Here is a 16266-nt window from a genome sequence, read left to right on the forward strand (position 1 = left end):
CCAGTCATGGCCTACACCCACATACACAAACACACACACACACACACACACACACACACACACACACACACACACACACACACATTGAACATATTAATTAATATTGGGTTGTACTAGACTTCCCCAATTCGGGATCTCAGCCAGTGTCCCCGCAACTTGTTGGGTGGGATCTATCTCTATGAGTGGCTAGGACATTGCCCAAGATCTCAAATTTGAGAACTTTGTAATGATTTTTCTAAAATATTTGGGGACTTGAGTAAGTGTTTTGAAACAATGATTTTCGAAAATAGAATTCTTCAATTTAAATATGACTATGCATTTCATAATGGGCTTAGATCTTTCTCAAATCTCCTTTATCGTTGTAATGACCTGCTTAATTAATCATATAATAGAACATAGTAAATAAAATAGTCAACCTGAATTCGTGGGTAGTGGGGACACTTGTCATACACAACAGAACCTAGGCAGCAGTAAATGTAAATCACATTTATCAACCATAAATTACATAATGCTAGAGTCTATTATATTCCCAAAGATACTATGTTTATATACAACCTCCAAAACATCAAAATAAACCTAGGATCTTACAACAAAAATCTCCTAGTCCTAGGTTAAAACTTACCCTTCTAGCAGGGAAGCTCAACTCACTCAGTGGCGGCCCTGACCTGCCAGTCTCTTCGGGTTTCCTGAAATAATTTAAATTTAGGGTGAGACATCTCTCAGTAAGGGTAGATAAATTAAAATCAATTGTGCGGAAACATGAATATTTAATGCTGTAATACATATACCGTACATTTCACATACCATAACAAATAAATCGTAATATGATTAGATAAACATATAATTTCATACTTCTAAGTAATCATACTAATCATGTATTATTTGATATAATCTATAATACTGAAAACTACCCAGGATGTATAGCTAGCTGATGTCATATATTACCCCCCATGACGGGTTGTGCAACCTGAAGGCGGGACCCGACAATGGCTGGCCGACCACTGCCGAGTCAAAAATGTTTGTAAGTACGATGGGTCCGCTACATCCTAGTTCGGACTGTCAGGTGGATGTCTACAATTCTACACTGAAAGTTACATAAACTATCCATCTCCCACCCCTTCGTGGGGTGGTTAGCACCAATATGATCATAAATATCTGATCTATAAGCTACGGTACTGTGCTCCTGAAACTGTACTAAACAAACATCCGGGTTCTGATAACATATAGTACATAAACATATACTGTTTATCGTAAATCAAATAATAGCATTTTCTGAATCCTACATTAACATAATAATTACGGCCTCGCGCCAGAAATATGAATAAATGTGGCCTTGTGCCGAATAACATGAGTAATTACGGCCTTGCGCCGATCATCAATTACGGCCTTGCGCCGAACATATCATATATTTTGAAATCATAATTTATTATGTTTATCATGTTATTCCTAAAAATATTTGTCAACATGCTTATTTTGTAAATTTAACTTAACATGGTATAATAATAATAATAATAATAATAATAATAATAATAATAATAATAATAATAATAATAATAATAATAATAATATTCACGCCACACAAATTGAATGAAACCATATATTTCGTTCTGAAATCACATTTCCTGTACAATTGCAGTATTTTCCCAAACTTACATTTTCTCAATTATACTCATATATAATCACATGCTTTCTGAAAATTATTCTACCATTAAATAATAGTAATTTCAATGAAAAATAACTGTTTTAATTTATCTCCTTACCTGGCAACTGAAAAGCCCCTTTATAATACTGGTCTTACACCCGTAGGAAACCCTAAGCAGTACCCTGAAAATGATAATTTCCAGAACTAAACTTCAGTATTTATTCGAGTATATTATTTCCTTCAATTATGGAAAGACCAAATTTCGAATAAAAAACCTTACCTCAACTCAGGGATGAATTTCAACTTGCTTCCACCAACGATCCGCTCTAACAGGTTTGGAGAGAACTTCCCTAGGAGCGTCGTGGCGGCCTCAGATCGTCGATCCGGCAAACGATGGAGCCGAAATCGAAAAGAGAGGAGAGAGAAACCATAGAGGAGAGAGAGAAAATGATTTTTTTCCTAATTTCTGCTTTTCAACCCAAATTTCACACAATTTATACTAGTAGCTTCGTCGACGAGCCACGTCACCTTGTCGACGAGGCTAATAGGAAATTCGTTGACGAGCTCTCTCCTTCATCGATGAAATTCAGAGTCACCCCAAATATCTTTTCGGTATCTTCTCATCAACGAAACATACCCTCGTTGACGAGACCCTATGTTATCCTCGTCGACGAATCCCCTGTATCCATCGACGAGTCCTTGATTAAATTCCTCAGTTATTACTCCCATAGTGCAATGTTGTCGACCAACGCTTTACGTTCATCGACGAAGTCTGCTGCCTCTTTCTGTTTCTGTTTCCATTTCCCTCCCTCTTTATTATTTAAATACCATTATTCTTCGAGTCATTATATTGTCCCCTCCTTATAAAATTTCGTCCTCGAAATTTACTATTCATATAATTCATCATCCCTTAAAGGCAAACTGGTCTACTTATTTTATTACTCACTCTCACTTATTGCGGAGGAATACCGTGGTTACATTTCAAGTCCTGGGAGATTACATATACTAAAATAAAATTTCCCCAAAACTAAAATACCACTTACTAACTAAAGCATTACATGTACCTGCAAAAGAAACATTGCATATTTACTTACATTTTCCAATTAAATCTGAACTTCTTGGAACAATTGTGGGTACTTCTGTTTGATTTGTTCCTCGAGCTCCCAAGAAGCCTCTTCTATTGCATGATTCCTTCATAGAACCTTTACTAGAGGAATTTTCTTATTACGTAGTTCCTGTTCCTTTTGGTACAGAATTTGCACTAGTACCTCCTCATAGACTAGCGAATCGCTGAGTTCTAACTCGCCATAGTTGATAATATGAGAAGGATCTAGGATATATTTTTCCAACATAGATACATGGAATACGTCATGCATACTGGATAGTGTAGGTGGCAAAGCTAGCCTATAGGTCACCGGCCCCACTTTCTCTAAAATCTCAAATGGACCGGTAAACCTAGGGCTAAGTTTATCCTTCCTACCAAACCTCATAACCCTTTTTAATGGAGCTATCTTCAAAAATACATGATCACCGGCATCGAACTTTAAATTCCTGCGGCGATGGTTGGCATAACTCTTCTATTGGCTCTGAGCTGCACTGATTCTATCCTTGATGAGCCGAACTTTATCGTACGCCTACTGTACCAGCTCTGGCCCCACAACTCGGCGCTCACCCATCTCTTCCCAATACAAAAGAGATCAATATCTCCTACCGTACAGTGCCTCAAAAGATGCCATACCAATGCTGGCCTGAAAACTGTTATTATACGAAAATTCTACTAGTGGCATAACTGAGTCCAACTACCCCCAAAATCTAATACACATGCTCGGAGCATATCTTCTAGTATCTATATCATCTTCTCAATCTGCCCGTCTGACTGAGGATGGAATGTCATGCTAAATGATGCCTGAGACCCTAGAGCTTCCTGCAATCTTTTACTAAATCGCGACATGAAACGCGGGTCTCGATGTGACACAATAGATACAGACACTCCACGAGAATGAACTATCTCCTCAACGTAAATCTCCGCTAAACAGTTGAGGGAATAGCTTATCTTGATAGGGAGGAAATGGGTGGTCTTAGTCAACCGATCAACTATCACCCAAATCGCATTCTAGCCATGCGATGTTGACGGCAGCCCTGAAACGAAGTCCATGGATATATGATCCCACTTCCACTTTGGGATAATGACGACTGCAACTAACCCGCTGGCCTTTGGTGCTCAGATTTTACCTGCTAGCACGTCAAGCACTGGGCTACATACTCGGCAATCTCTTTCTTCATACCACTCCACCAATAAAACTCTCGTAGATCCTTGTACATTTTCGTACTGTCGAGTTGAATTGTATACAAAGATCTGTGAGACTCCTCTAAAATAGTCTTCCTAATGTCAATATTGCCAAGAACACATAACCTGGAACGGAACCGCAAAGCTCCGTCGTCTATAATACTGAATTCCTCCTCTTGACCACTCTGCACTTTGTCCATCACCTCTACTAATTCTGGGTCTTCTTTCTGGGCAGCTTTTATTATTTCCTGTAGAGTAGGCTGTACCACTGGGCTGGCGATACACACTGGAGGATTACTCCCGATCAATTCAATGTCGAGTCTCTCTAGATCCATCATGATCGGACATTGAATCTCCATGGTCGTCAATGCTGATTCCCCAGACTTCCTGCTCAGTGCATCAGCTACCACGTTTGCTTTCCTTGGGTGGCAATTGATAGTACAGTCAAAATCCTTAATCAACTCTAACAACCTTCTCTACCTCATATGCAATTTCTTCTGGGTGAAGAAATACTTCAAACTCATATAGTCAGAGAAAATCTCGCATTGCTTGCCGTACAGATAATGCCTCCAAATTTTCAATGCGTGTACCACTGCAGCCAATTCAAGATCATGGGTAGGGTAGTTCTTTTCATATTCTTTCAATTGTCTGAACGCATACACCATTACCCTGCCATACTGCATCAATACACAGCCAAGTCCCCTCAATGACGCATCACTGTAAATAGTATAACCCTCACCCCCAGACGGAATGGTCAGCATTGGCACTGTGACTAGCTTCTGCTTCAATTCCTAAAAACTCTACTCACAACTATCGTCTTATTCAAATCTGGAATTTTTTCTAGTTAGTCATGTCAGAGGCCCTGATAAAGTTGAGAACCCCTCGACAAAATGACGATAATATCCAGGTAACCCCAAGAAACTCCTGATCTCCTGGAAGTTCCTTGGTCTAACCTAATTCACTACCGCTTCAATCTTACTAAGATCCACAAAAATTTCGTAACATGCCCCAAAAACACAACTTTCTCGAGCCAAAAGTCACATTTGCTGAACTTTGGATACAACTTATTTTCCCTGAGCATCTGCAAAACTTGCCTTAAATGTATCTCATGCTCCTCACAGCTCCTCGAATAGACCAGTACATCATCAATAAAAACAAAAACAAATTGGTCTAAAAATGGATGAAAAATCCTATTCATCAAATCCATAAATATCTCAGAAACATTTGTTAGTCCAAATGGCATAACAAGGAACTCGTAATGCCTATATCTGGTCTTGAAAGCTGTCTTCGATACATCTTCTGCTCTCACCTTTACTTAATGGTAGCCTGACCTGAGGTCGATCTTAGAATATACCTGTGTACCCTGGAGCTGGTCAAACAAATCATTGATACAGGGTAGAGGATACTTGTTCTCGATGGTCACTTTATTAATCTTCCTGTAGTCTATGTACATCCTCATAGACTCGTCCTTCTTCTTCACGAACAACACTGGAGTTCCCTACGGAGATACACTAGGTCGTATAAAGCCCTTATCAAGCAAATCCCGCAACTGATTTTTCAGTTCTGCCAACTCTGCTGGCACCATTCGGTACGGTGCTTTAGAAATCGACGCTGTACTTAGAAGTAGATCAATGGAAAAATCTACATCACGATCAGGTGGCAAACCTGGTAATTCATCTAGAAACACATCAGTAAACTCCTTTACTACTGGCATACTGGTGAGCTTCACTTCATTCCCTATTGTTTCCTTCACGAATGCCACGAATCCCTGACAACCACTTAGGTGCAGTCTCCTCGCCTTAACAGCTGAAACCATTTGAGGTAGAGATTGCACTCGTGACCCTGTAAATCTGAATTCTCGTCTCCCTGGAGGTCTGAATATCACTTCTCTCGTACAACAATCTATAATGGCAGAATTAGCTGCTAGCCAATCCATGCCGAAGATGATATCAAAACCATGCATATCCAACATTACCAAATCAGCAGATAAAATTCTCCCCTAAACATCAACTGGACAACTACGGAGCATCCTACTACATCTCACTGCTGATTCGGTCGGTGTAGCTACTAATAATTCAACATCTAGTGATTGTGTTTCAGTACCACATAATCTAACACACCCCACAGATACAAATGAGCATGTGGCCCTTGAGTCAAAGAGTGCAGTAACTTTAAATGAAAACATATTAATATACCTGTCACCACGTTGCCGGCAGCCTCAGCATCACCCATCGTCAAAGCAAAGACCCTGGTTGGGGCCATATTCCGTTGCTGGCCTCCACGTGACACCTGGTAGCCTCCTCGAGTAGGTCTAGGAGCAGAAGCAACACCAATCTGAGCCTGAAAGTCCCTCATCATATGCCTAGGCTCCCCACACCGGTAGCAGACACCTCGCCCAGCATGACACTCCCCCAGGTGTCTCTTCCTACAAGACGGGCAAACTGGAGATGGCTGCACACCCTGAAAACTGTGATTCCCGGTCTCTTGTCTCCGATTTCTGTAATAGCCACCTCTCTTCCACGAACCACGACCGACTCCCTGCTGGAAACTGAAAGGTGCAGATCTCTTCTTCTGCCTCTGCTCCTTAGCCTCCAATCGCTTCCCAACCTTTGCCATAGTGGCCCTATCCATCAATTCAGTAAAATCCTGTAACTTCAATATTGACACCTTCTTATGTATTTCTCTCCTTAGACCTCTCTCAAACTGTCATACCTTCTTTGCTTCATCTGGTATGATGTACGGGGTGAAGCGAGATAATTTGATGAATCTCGCCACGTATTGCTCTACGGTCTGCTGTCCCTAGTTCAGATTCACGAACTCCTCGATCTTCGCTTCCCTAGACGAGGCTAGAAAATACTTGTCGAAGAATGTCTCCTTAAACCACTCCCATGTCATCTCCACAGGTACTGTCCTTTGCTGCTCTAAAAGTTTCACCGTCGACCACCATCTCTCGGCCTCCCCAGTCAGTCTGTAGGTAGTAAATATCATCCTCTACTCCTCTAAACACTGCAGCACTGCAAATATTTTCTCGATCTCCTGTACCCAGTTCTCAGCTACTGCAAGATCTGTTCCTCCTGAGAAAGCCGGAGGATTCATCTTAATGAATTTCTCAATCAAGCTACCGTGGCCTGCCGATGGACCCCCTGTTCCCTCGAGCTCACGGCAATTTCGGCCATAACTTGCTATGCCACGCAGTGTAAGACTGCATCCGAATCTCCACCTGCAGCGCCTGAGGGTCCAACACCCTCATTCCCACTAGCGTGGGCACTACTGCCACCAGGGTCCATCCTGAAAAACAAATAACTTAACTCAAAACCCCTTCACTATATATATCACCCAACCAATATAGTATTTATTCCTAATTAATTCATCTCTCCTGATTTTAATTCAAGGTTCAATCCTGCAACCTAAATACCCAACCCGACGATTGTTTACCATGACTTTCCTGAAATCGTCACCCTAGGAAAATCACACAAACCACCACGGAAGTCCTGCATCTAGACTACAAAATCGGACCTCAAATCCCCTTATCCTATACTTTGGTATTGTTACCGTTGCACTTTAGAGTCTATAGAACCTAGTATCCTAGGCTCTGATACCAAACTATAACAACCTGCTTAACTAATCATATAATAGAACATAGTAAATAAAATAGTCAACCCGAACCCGTGGGTAGCGGGGACACCTGTCATACACAGTGGAACCTAGGCAGCAATAAATGTAAATCACATTTATCAACCATAAATTACATAATGCCAGAGTCTATTATATTCCCAAAGATACTGTGTTTATATACAACCTCCAAAACATCAAAATAAACATAGGATCTTACAACAAAAATCTCCTGGTCCTAGGTCAAAACTTACCCTTCTAGCAGGGAAGCTCAACTCACTCAGCGGCGGCCCTGACCCGCCGGTCTCTCTAGGTTTCCTGAAATAATTTAAACTTAGGGTGAGACACCTCTTAGTAAGGGTAGATAAATTAAAATCAGTTATGTGGCAACATGAATATTTATTGCTGTAATACATATACCATACATTTCACATACCATAACACATAAATCGTAATATGGTTAGATAAATACATAATTTCATACTTCTAAGTAATCATACTAATCATGTATTATTTGATATAATCTATAATACTGAAAACTACTTAGGATGTATAGCTAGCTGATGTCATATATTACCCCCCATGACGGGTTGTGCAACTCGAAGGCGGGACCTGACAATGGTTGGCCGACCACTGCCGAGTCAAAAATGTCTGTAAGTTCGATGAGCCCGCCACACCCTGGTCTGGACTGCTAGGTGGACGTCTACAACTCTACACTGAAAGCCACATCGACTATCCATCTCCCACCCCCTCGTAGGGTGGTTAGCACCAATCTGATCATAAATATCTGATCTATAAGCAATGGTACTGTGCTCTTGAAACTGTATTAAACTAACATCCGGGTTCTGATAACATATAGTACATAAACTTATATTGTTTATCGTAATTCAAATAATATCATTTCATGAATCCTACATTAACATAATAATTATAGCCTTGCACCGAAAATATGAATAAATGCGGCCTTGTGTTGACTAACATGAGTAATTGCGGCCTTGCACCGATCATCAATTACGGCCTTGCGCCGAACATATCACATATTCTGAAATCATAATTTACTGTGTTTATCATGTTATTCCTGAAAATATTTGTTAACATGCTTATTTTGTAAATTTAACTTAACATGGTATAAGATATGAATACACACACACACACAAATGCACACACACACACACACACACACACACACATATATATATATATATATATATATATATAATGTTATTCACGTCGCACGAATTGAATAATTATTATAATATAACATCAATTTATTTAAAATAGTTTAAACTATGCCATTAAAGATCCATGCGATGCATTCAAACTAAGTCCAGTGTATGTGTATCTAAAATTGTATGGATCATTATAGATATAAGCTAGGGAAATGAGTCCATTAAATACGTGTCTTAAATTCTATGGGCCATTAAATATGAATATTCAACTTACAATTACCATCCATCTAAATATTCCATAATTCGGTATAAGAGGAAAGCACAAATTGTTTGAAAAACAAGTTGTTTCTTTTGTAATTATTTTCAACTATAGAAGTAGAATAATATTTTTGCACATAATTTTTAAAATTTTTCACCCTTTAAATATGGATATTGAAAAGAAAAATTCTTATCATTCTTTAAAAATCTATAGAATGAAAAATGAAAAATGTTTTCCACAAATAAATGACCATTAGGTTTTAGTTCATAAATTTTGATAGATATGCCCAAACTCATGCCAATTTCTTATATGAGTGTGTCCAAATTTTTTGATCATTTTATGACTTAAAATTCTCCATTCAATCACTCTTGTTATCACTTGAGAACAGCAAAACTCATAATTACCTATTTAGAACTTCATTATATTAATGAAGTATAGTCACTTTTATAATCTAAAGAATATTTATATTTGATTCTCTCTCTCTCTCTCTCTCTCTTCCTCTCTCTCCTCTCTCTCTCTCTCTCTCTCTCTCTCTCTCTACATATATATATATATTGATATTCTTAAGGTAATATTTGGCAGTATGAATTTCTTATTTTGAATTTAAATTTGTATGTGTTTGAATAAAATACATTACAATTTTGTTATTATATTTTTTCCAAATCCAGATAAATCCAAATCTAAGGCATGAAGTTGGAGTACTTTCGGAGTCACTTAGAAATAAATTGTTTAAGTCTACTAGCTGATTAAATTATAAATGCATGACATTTTTCCACAATGCTATAGAATAGTAAACAAGGTAAAGTTTTTTCCATTTTCATAAGTCTTGTGATTAAGAACTCGCACTTGTGGGTCAACACATAAAAATATAGAAAAAAGGTTCCACAAAGACCCTGCGATACATCATTTCGATCATAATATATTATTTTCAACTAATAGAAAATAGGCATCCCTATTTTATTGAAATTGAAAGTGATGACGTTCTTCCATATTGCTGTCTTGGAGATGGTTTTCCTTGTAAAATGCATCTTCCAAATGCTGCAAAAACAAGAATAAATCATAATGTGTGTGTGTGTGTGAGAGAGAGAGAGAGAGAGAGAGAGAGGGGGGGGGGGGGGAGAGAGAGAGAGGTAAAACAAGCCAATGTCCAACGACCAAGACCTTGACCCACGTACTTAAATAGGGTTCAGGTTAAAAATTTTTGGATGAATGTATGTGTGTGTTTGTGTGTGTGTGTGTGTGTGTGAGAGAGAGAGAGAGAGAGAGAGAGAGAGAGAGAGAGAGAGAGAGAGAGAGAGAGAGAGAGAGAGAGAGAGGATACCCACAAGGATTTGTTACTATAGTTATGCCAAATGGACGAGGGCAAACATTATTGGCTAAATAGTTGAGATTGAGGGCCACGGTTGCATGATTAGCCAATTTGTTGGGTTCAAAACATATGCCACTAGGTGATATTGGTGCATAATTCACCCTAGGGGCTTCTCAAGAAATCTTTATGGCTTGTTGATACAAAGCATCTGTCCCTGTGAGACTAGCCACACACCATGTTGTTGCCTACATCAACACACACACACACACACACATCTTAAGTGAGTTTCTAATTCATAAACTTCCCCCTTTTTTATATCCACTAATATTTAAAATTATAATTATTTTGATGGTGCACTTACCGCTACACTTGTCATCTCTCCAATACAAAGAAACAAGAAGGAGAGGATGCAAAATGATACAATATTGCCATTGGCCATGACTCTCCTTGGATATTTTGGGTCAAGGTATAGAAGAGTTTTGGCTTTTGGGATTTTGAGATGCCTTCCCATGAATAAAACGCCATATATATACACAAATGGGCACACATAATAAATGATGCATTAATTATGATTTTTTCACATAACTTAAAGAATGTGCTATTAATTGCATAGATTCAGAAATTAATTGCTTAAGAAAATGAAAAAATGGAAATATTAGTTGGTATTTGCTTTCACATTACATAAAAGAAGATAGGTGGGAGGGGCTTTTTAATATCATACTCCATATGTAGGCAAAAACTTAAAAGATAGCGTTATAGATGTAAATAGAGTAGGGGATAAAATTATAAAAATCAAGATGATCATAGGCCAAGAGATAATAAATATCATTAGTGCTTATGCTTTTCAAGTAGGCTTAGAAAAAAATCTTTAGAGACAATTTTGGAAAATATAGACAGTATTATACATAACATATCAGGGATAAGAAAATATTCATAGGAGTAGATCTGAATGGACACATTGGAAGGAATAATAAATGTTATGAGAGGATACATGAGGGATATGGTTATGGAGTATGGGGAGATGATCTTAGACTTTCCTATGTCATATGATTTTATTGCAATGAAATACTTGTTTTAAGAAGAGAGAAGAACACTTGATAATCTTAAAAAGTGGCAAAAAAAAAAAAAAAAAAAAAAAAAAAAAATTAAAATAATTTTTTTCATAACTAAGTGGGTAAATCGTTTATCATGCAAGGATTGTAAAGTTATCCTAGGTAAAAACTTAACCACACAATATAAAGTCTTAAGGTTAGATATATGTGTTAAAAAATTAAATAGATATATGTTGGAATTGGTGTGATCCCAAGAGAGAGGTAAATTGGTTTTTAAAATATTTCGACTAATTTAAACACTTACACCGATTCACCACATATCATATCTCATTTTAATTATGATTGTGTATGTAAAAACTAAATAAGCAATATGTGTAGAGATACACGTGTATCTCATTTAAAATAAATGTGTGCATGCAATTTGTTATAACTGTAAATGATCAAGCATACACATGTTGAATTAAAAGGGCATAAATTAAATGAGATAATGAGATAACGACCCACGATATTTGTTATCGAGGGTTCGGTCAAACTAGCCTACGTCCCCGTCTTGGGCATATATCCTAAGGATTCCACTAAACCTGCTCGCATAAACAGGTGAAGTAGAAGCCGTTTACAATGTCCTTACGAGGCGGACATTCTCCAGCTCACTTTACGGGTGGAGCTAACGCCATGAACACTTTCCCAAGAGGGTGCATCTCCTAGTTCTCTTAACCGGGTCTGAACCAATCTGGTGCTCTCCTAACTGGGTTTAAGCAAGTCCAGGACTATTCGTAGGGGTAGTCTCCCTCTTCGGACAACCTATCAGAAATACAACATCAATAATAATAATTTTTTGTACAACAGAGAATGCTTCTCAGAAAGCAGGTATGTACAAATTTAAGGCTCAAAACATGCACTCTCTAGTGATATGAAATATGTTCAAAAGAGTAAGGGTGTTATAAAATAATTTTGCACAAGTAGAATATATTTGAAAAATGAGTATTATTGTTCTCCTATAAATATTTTTGAAAATAGAGAATATTTAAAGAATCTAGGAATTTATGTGATGCCCTAATTTTCGTTCCTTTTTGCATATAAATAAAAGATATTAATCAAATATCGACTACGTCAAACACTCCGATACCACTTCAACACAACCTGACTCGAAATGGGTACTAGGTAAATGGTAAAACTCATATACGCAAACCTAACGGCGGAAGTCAACATATATAAACCATCTAGAATACAAATAACCAGAGTTTAATATATATATACATATCTAAACACTTTCCCAATAATTCACAAAATAGTCTAGGGAAAATATATACCCCTAGCTTATAGCACTCACCTTGTCTATCAGGGTACTAGCTTCCTCTATCTCGGAGCTCTATCACCTAGTATGTCACGGTTTCTTGAAATATTAGATATTTGCGTGAGACACATCTCAGTAAAACAGAATAAATTATTTACAGTATGTGGCAGTATGAGTTTCGTTATATATCATAATATACTAATTTCAGTGATAATACCATATGAGAAAATATACAAATTCGTATTCATAGTCATATAGATATAAAACACAATCTTTTATAAGCTATATTCCATTTCTCAAATTTTACACACATGCAACCCATATTTATCGGCGAAAGTTCCCGAGGATAGGGAAGATTACCCGCCCATACAAGAAGCTTCCCTTTGCCCCGATGTCGTTTGTATCCTGGCCTGAGTAACTTGAGTGAGGCTACAACTGATACTTATCAAGACACTCACCTTACTTAGTAAGCCCTTAGGTGGAGAGTTTTACTTCACCCTAATTATTTATATTATTAAACTCGTGCTTTTTCAGTTATCATTTCCATTTTACAATCTAACTCATGAGTGTCCTCGGTAACCAATCTATGTGTCGTCTGTAACTTATGGCTGCCCTGAGGATATTCTCCACGCCATGCTTCCCCCCATTGTCGGGTTGTACGACCCATAGGCTGGATCTATACTACGGTTGGCCTACTTGGTTAGATCAAAATAGATGCGTCGGTAGTACGATTGACCTGCCACACCTTGGATCGAACTCAGGGAGAAAAACTACCTTTCTCACTTGCTCAATTGTCTGTCAACACCACACTCCCCACGAGATTGTGTGGTTGCACTAACACCTCCCTAGCAATAGTACTGTGCTTTCAATCAACAGAAATCCATCAGGGTTCTCATTTCCACATTTCAATATTTCACATTTTAATATTCACATTTCAACACTCACATTTTCACTATTCATATTTTATCTCATAATAGTATACATCACATTTCAATATTCTCATCATTTTTCAGTAACATATACCATCATTTCATATTTCCTCAATTACTATAGAAAATATTTCCATATATATATATATATATATGTATATACTATTCCATCATTTTTCTAGTAAACATATCTATGTTTCACATTTCATTATTTCTCATAAAATACACAACAGTATTTATCACTTTCCATCATTTCCTAAAACATCTCAATTCAGTATAAATCATATGTCACCCAATTTTATCTGATATTCGTATCATAATAATTTCAGGAAAGATATCTTAATTTCATTTTCACATATTTTCTCAAGCAGTAATTTCAAAAATAACTGCAATAATTTATTCCCCTTACCTGACTTATTGAGATCTCACCAAAATACCCAAATTCTACGCCCACGAAGTTCGGCGCTCAAAATCATGAAATTCACATTTCTTCCAAATTAATCAATTCAACTCCATAGAATAATAATTATTTTAATATTTCCTAAGCCCACACACTCTCAATACTAATTAAACTTTAAAAATAATTAACAGATATATTTCCACTATCCTAACCTAGCCTTGGAGTGGTGCCTAGGAAATCCAAATTAAAAATTTGCTCCGACGAACATGACGAGGATCGAACCTAGGACCCTATGGTGGTGCCTGATTGTCAATTTGGTTGGAGATTTGGGGAAAAATTGAGGTGAGAGTTAGAGGCTACCTTACCCTAGGAGTGATGCCTATGTCGCTCCTACGAAAAATCCACTTCGGTGAAAATGTCAGTGGTGGAGATAGGATCCAAGCGGTCTTTTCTATTTTTTGATCGGAGCCTGTTTGGCTGAGAAAATCGAGGAAAGGGGGAGAGGAGACAAGACGGAGACGTGAGGAGAAGAGAGAGAGAGAGGGAGAGAGACGTGAGAGATTGGCACAGTAAAATTTTGAAGGATCTTAGATCCTTCAGGTAACCATATATATATATATATATATGTATATACTATTATTTTATATTATATTATTAAATTGATAATAATAATTATTTATTTTTAATTAATTATTTAATTAATAATTTAATATATATATATATATATATATTTTTTTTACATTCCCAAGCATATCCTTTTCTAGGGCGTTGCATTTAAACTCAAGAAAATATTTGTGCTGTAAATAATTTTCTCCAAAAAATATTTATCAAAGAAATAACTTGGAGAAAACCTAAGCAATACTCTCAAAAATGTTTTTCAAAGATTAAGCGCGTAGTGAGAGTATGTGCAAATAAAATGCCCTAAATAAAATACTCTTTTCAAAAATGATTTTGAAATAAATGCATGGAAGAGAGTTGAAGATATTTATATAAAAGATTTTTCCACAAAATAATGATTTTTACAAAAAAAATTGAAAACTAAGGTGTAGCCCCAAGAGAGGGGGTGAATTGGGTTATTAAAATTTCTTTTAAATCCTTTTATGAATTCTTAACCTTTTATAATTCTTCCAAAGTTTTTTTGACTTCTTTAAGCAATCACACAAAGGCTTAAGTATTTTATTCAATCCATGACCACAACACAAATAAACAATCAATCAAGTACTCAAACCAATCAACCACAATATAAGTAACCAATCAATATATGCTTTGCAATTCTTTTGGTAATATTTAGCTTGATTGTTTGCAGCCCTATGTATATGAATATGTAAGCCCTGTAGAGAATGGAATTGGCCTTTCAATTGATAATCAAAATAACATCCAATCACTCTTTCCAAAATTAGAATTCAAATAAACCTTCAGTTAATAGGTTTTGAGTTGTTAACCAATCAACGTACTCCTTTACGGTTTCCGCAAAGTATTGATTAACCAACGTACTCCCTTTAAGTTTCCACAAGCCCAAGGACAAATTAAGCTTTTGTTTATTTAATTTCCACGTTATTTTTATGATTGAGAGAATTACAACATCCACACAGTTTATATTTTTGTTGGAATTTAAAGAGAATAAGGGAAAGAGAGTGACACCGCTCTTTTTATGAGGTTCGACTTATCCCCAGCCTACATCCTCCCCTTAGGCAAACCACCTAAGGATTCAACTATACTTGTTCCTTTCCGAGTGGAACAAAACCGTTACAAATAACCTCTTTTTCAGGAAGAGAAACCTCTCCAAGCAACAACCCATGCTTGGTCCAACGATCCAAATCAATCTTGAATCATCAAAGAACTACTAAACAGAAGTAAGAATCTGCGTACAAGAACACTCTCAAAATTAGACAAATTTGTACAAGTTAGAGCACTTAATATACTTCAAAGCAAATACTAAATAGAAAATACGAAACTCAAGATTTAGATGTCACCAAAGGTTCTTTCTTATAGATAGAGAAAACTTAGTTGCAAATCAGAACCAAGGATTTTGATCAATCAACAATTTCATTGAGTTCTCCCAGCAAGATTATAAGCACGTATGAATTTAAGAGAGCACGAACGTAGAATGCTTGTATTGCTTGAGCGTATTTTTTCATTGAGCAAGAGGAGTATTTATAGAGTCTTTTGTGAAAGAGTTTCCTTATTTACCAAGTTAACTTAGAGTGTTTGGTCAATTTCACAAAATATTTGAAATCCTAGATTTAATTTTGAAAAACTTCCCGTTTAGTTCGAATTTCAAAATCTTCGTGGAGTTAGTAGGCTGACTCACTT

At 36.9% G+C, this 16266-nt stretch overlaps 1 long non-coding RNA gene across 1 annotated transcript; it reads right to left on the reverse strand.

Annotated features, from left to right (window-relative positions):
- Window positions 1-9746: 9746 nt before the first annotated feature.
- LOC131145600 (uncharacterized) lies at window positions 9747-10767 on the reverse strand. The gene is made up of 3 exons (XR_009134172.1): window positions 10640-10767; window positions 10295-10523; window positions 9747-10007 (listed from the first exon to the last, which is right to left on the reverse strand). It is a non-coding gene; the product is annotated as an uncharacterized LOC131145600 (long non-coding RNA).
- Window positions 10768-16266: the final 5499 nt, after the last annotated feature.

This window comes from Malania oleifera, chromosome 13 (genome assembly GCF_029873635.1).
Source record: "Malania oleifera isolate guangnan ecotype guangnan chromosome 13, ASM2987363v1, whole genome shotgun sequence".
In the NCBI taxonomy this organism is placed as follows: domain Eukaryota; kingdom Viridiplantae; phylum Streptophyta; class Magnoliopsida; order Santalales; family Ximeniaceae; genus Malania; species Malania oleifera.